Here is a 5166-nt window from a genome sequence, read left to right on the forward strand (position 1 = left end):
TGAACTGGCTGGAGGTATGACATTTCTCAGGTCATTTTTATGTTGACTAAGGACACTGCTTTGCTAAAACCAGTACAGCCCCTCCCTGCCCCTCCACTGCTCGGCCACCTTGTGAGACATGGAGTTGAAGCCAAAAAATTATTTTTTTCCCTATCCCTATTCTAATTTGTGCTAAGAAAAACTAAGCAGCCATATTTGTAGTGCTCAGATGATTTAAGCCTGTAACGTGTGTGTATGTGTATGTAAGTGGGGAAATGTACAGCATTTTCTACATCAGGATATAGCCATTGGATTCCTTTAACCATTTTTTTTCTAGTTTTGGTTGGCAGATTGGCTATTTAGTAGAGTTTTTGTAACATTCACATTCTAATTTTCAAGAGATATATATATAGATATATATATACACATATTATATGAGATAACTTGCAGTTCCACCTCTCTGCTCTGCCTGCAGCTGAATAACTTCAGATACTGTATCCAAAGAGTGAGGGCTTGATGTCAAAAATCAATAAAGCGCACAAACTTACATTGCAAGGGAAACCCCAGTGCCTAGGAGAGGGTGACTGCGCTGGCCAGAAGGAACTGACCCGGAGTCAGGAGGGAGGCAGGGGAGAGGAGGAGATCCAAGTAGGGATGTGAGCAGAGGGGAAAAAGCACCTGTACTACCCGCTAATCAACTTTAACATGATTGGCAAAATTTGCCTGATTTAAATCACTAATTTCAGAGAGTCTAAAATGACTAGGCCTTGGGGAAGGTTCCCTAGCACTGAACTGTGTTTAACACCTTCCTGACTCTTGCACAGGGGGGTTGCGATTCGTCCTGGGGAGCTTCCATTGCTGGCAATGGAGGGTACTAGAACGGCTGAAGCCACTACGTGAACAGCGGTCCCCTCTCCCACCACGCACTTCCCACCATGGTTTTCAAGTAGAGCATGCTCTTTACCTTGACAAAGCGAGTCAGATTTAGCCACTGCAGACCATGGTATGCCGACAGAGTTGAATGTTCCTTTTCCCAACACGATCAAGCTGCAGAGCAAGTTATGATTGCCAGCTGAAACCGTGCTGTGCTGACAGAGTCCAGGCTCTCTCTTTTTTTGTCTGTCACGGGTCGTACTCTGCTAATTTGCATTGCTTCTTTTACTGACCTTCTGGAGAAACAAGTGCTGTCACTGTGCTCTGTACCGTTGGGGTCCTGTACTACGTTACAGGCGGTCGCAACTTTTGGTGGGGGGGAAGGGGAATAGGGAGCCGCCTCCAAGGTGTGGGAGGTGACAACACAGGAGGAGTCTTTACTGCAAAAGAACTTGCTCCTTTCTGAAAAAATCTGAATTTCCTGGAAAGCAATCAATAAATGACTACAGTGCATCTTTCTTACAAGATTTTTCTTTTGGTAGTGTCTTTCAGTCCATTAAGAGCCCTTTAACCTATTGTAGACACTTTAACCATTTCTTTAACTGTTAAGATTAATTTGGAGATACATTAACCCGAGCACCATCATCTTCGTCACATCTACCTTAAAAGGAGGAGCCATTAGGAAAGCCCAGACACTGCTCTGTGAGTGACACCATTCCCTTTGCTTTGCACAGGGCCTAATGCTCCTACAGCTGCAAATTTGTGTCAGGATTAGGCTGATGTGGCTGAAACTGGCCGCTGGTGCAGGGGCAGCAGGAGCAGTGATGTGGCCTTCTACATTGCTAAAGCTCCTACATGGTTTTTAAAGGAGGCAGTAACCTGCACAGCGCTTCAGTAAGCTGCATGGCAGACACTGGCATTTCAGTTTAATCCTGCCTCCTTCCTTCATACCCCTCCTTGCCTTATGCACAGACAGAGGGCCAGAAATGTGCAAGTTCTGGCTAACAAAACATCACAACCAAGAGCAACCTGAACACTATTGTATTGCAGTAATTTAATGACATAAGTTGCATAGTTCTCTGCACCTCTTCTTGACTTTGAATCGAGCTTTGACAGGGCTCCAGCTTGCTCTGATCAGCCACCATGTCCAGAAGGTTCAGAAACTGAACGCTGCTCTCCCACATGTGGGCTAACTGACATCTACTGGGCAACTAACTTATTAATAATTTATATAATTAAATGTAATCCACCTTCTCAAGAGATTAAATCTATTCATATCTGGGCCGAACAGGATTTAACACGCCATGTATACATATCAAGCAGAACTACTGACCTTATCTGCTCACATAACTAGCAGGAAACTGTATGGCAATTCTGCAGCAAAATGAGGTAATCACTTCAGAGGAAGATTTAAACCAGCAGCAATCCTGAAGGAAGCATACAGAAAAACATAGTTATTTTTAATCCTCCTTGCTTTCTTTCCCAAGAAAGCAATTCCCAGGATTCCCAGGATCAGGCACCACATGACATAAAAGACAGTTCAGTTTTTGGAAGAGTCACCAGGTAAACTGACTGCATTTTCCATTTGTACCATTTTGAGAAATGCCTACTTACGTGAATAAATTACCTTCCCAACGCAGAACAAAATTCCTATATTTGTAATTTCCCATTCAATCCTGCCATCTACAGAACGTTTTAAGATCATTCAGCCTCCTATGCAAATAAGCAAATGATGGAAACGGTCTCGGTACACTTAGAAAGCTCCCTCAAAGCCTAATTGACCTAAATCACAAAACCAAGGTGGAAAATTAAATTCTGGAGCTGCTCAGAGTCCTCCCGGCATTCCTTCCCCTACTCGCGATAAACCCGCTCCGGTGTCACAAGCGCGTGAGGGCTTCTGCTAAAGCCTTCCCGAAGGCAGCACGTGCCCTCCCGGCTCCCGCAGCCGCGGGGATACGGGCGGCCCGGCGGCTGAGGCTCCGCAGCCAGCACAGGCTGCGGCTGCGGGCAGGGCTGCCCTCCTGCCGCCATCGCCGCTTCACACAGCGACTCCTGCACAGTACAGCAACAAACAGTTCTTCAGCACCAGACACTTCAACCCAGCACCTAAAGATACAACTGAAAACCTCAGGGATGTCAAATGTTTACGTGGCTAGTCTTGAAAAACACAAAACCTCCACTACAGAACTAGCTCCCTTGCACACAGACTGCTCCAGGACCCTGTGCTGCTGCAGCAGTCACAAAAGTGGATCAGAACTCCTGCGGGCTGCAGGGAAGGTGGCTGGACACACAACTGCTGCGTTGTGCACAACCAGCGTGCACAAACGCTGTGTCGTGCACAACCGGCGCTTTCCTTCAGCGAGACAGGTGCCAGAACACACTCAGCACAGCAGCAAGGATAGTCCTCTAGACCACACACAAAACTTTGCCTTATTAAATCTGCAGTAAAACAAAAACTCATTTTATCATACTTATAATCACAGCCTTACAGCATTCTAACTCTAACCAGCTGCCTTAAAAATACTTCCTATTTCTTAGTTCCAAGCAGATTTGGAATTAAAGTTAGCTAAAACATAGGTGTGGAGCAAAATCTGAAGGGTGAAACACCAGTAGCTTTTTTTTCAAAATAGTTTTAATTCTTGCATCCAAGGAAACAAAAACACATCTAGTTTTATATGCATTTAATAGTTTACCAATTGGTACAATAAGATTTTTTTAATATGCAGAAAACATGAATAAATTTTGTTTTACACAGTCTGAGAGCAACAAATCTTACTGTAAAACACAGAGCAGTATTATATACATTCCTTTACTTTTTTTTTTTCTTTTTTTTTTTGTGTGTCAATATATTCAGTTAACTCCTACAGTCTGGGAACTGTTTTCTCCAATTGCAACCTCTAATATCGATCTTACGAAAAAGATCCGACGTTTGCCTTCATGCCAATGTCAGGATCAACTTCTAAGACGTGAAGATTTTGCAAACTCATCTTCCGAATGAACCTGGGAAGCCTGAGGAATAGGTAGGACAGGAAAGCAGCTACTTACATGACACAGTGGAAAGATAAAAAGGCCAGTTAAATCCAGTTGTGACTTGCAAATCCAACTCAACCTTTCCCACACCTAATTTTTTTTCCCTAACATTTTATACATGTATTTTATTAGCTAAAATATTCCTGGTATTGATTTTTTTTAAAATACACTGGACTTTATGCACAGCTGGACAGCAAATAATTCTAAGTGCATTTTTCCTCCACTCAACTCAGCATTTTTATATTCAAATCATTAAAAGGATTATCAAGCCACCACTGTCTACAAAAACAAAGTATAATCTTTTTCTTTTAAATAGCTTTCATGCGAGTCAAAAGCTATTTAAGAGTGATATTATCAGGCAGTTCACATAAAAACAGGAAGAGGCAAACAGGAGAAGCAGGGTACTGACAGTATAAGTAGACTGGGCTTGGTGAGTCTATAGCCAAAGCTTTCAAAATACTACAGTGCTCCACAGCCCTTGGACAACTTGCTAGCAACTATTTTTTTCTTTTTTTTTTTTTTTTCTCCTTTTTAATTAGTGCCCCGGGCACATCATTGGTCACACCATACACAAAAGCAGGACGGTTTTTTAATCTTCTAAAGTGCAAGATGCTGTAAAAGATCAACTTCCAGATTATGCCTAAACCACAATAAATGTTGCACTTTTTAGAATGCACCTAAGACTTCCTGGGCACGTTACGCTTGCGCGGCACTGGAATGTCTGTCCGGTTTTACGCCAAAACGACGCCGACAACAAAATCTGTATTGTCTATTAAGTAATGGGTTTCTATAGTTGTGATTTTTTTTAAAGCCATGCCAATTTTTAAAGGAAAGTGACAAAGCAGCAGTGAACCTCTTAAACTCTCCAATAATTTATTTTATAATCCAAACCAGTAAGCTCATTAACGTATTTATCACAGGAAAGGCACAGGATTAGACAGCTGACAGAAAGCATTGCAAATAGCGGAGAAGTTCAACAGTGTAGTATCAGGGAGCAACCCTGCAGGAAACATCCAACTCCTGTGCTGTGGCTTTTTTTTTTTTTTTTTTTTTTTTTTTTTTTTTTTTTGTCTTAAACAGGGCTTTAACTTTTGATCCGTTCCGGACCATCCCTGAGATTATTCACTGCTTGATAAAGGAGAAGGTTGCAAATTGTAATGGAAAAGTACTCAGCAGGGTGTTTCCTACAAGCAATTAAAATGCTGTTTCGTGACTTCGCTGTTTGTCCCCATAAACAGCTGTACGCTAACGGGAAAAAAATGCAGTGGACAATTCCACTTAATA

This window comes from Nothoprocta perdicaria, unplaced genomic scaffold (assembly GCF_003342845.1).
Source record: "Nothoprocta perdicaria isolate Ctin4 unplaced genomic scaffold, notPer1 scaffold_50, whole genome shotgun sequence".
NCBI classification, from domain to species: domain Eukaryota; kingdom Metazoa; phylum Chordata; class Aves; order Tinamiformes; family Tinamidae; genus Nothoprocta; species Nothoprocta perdicaria.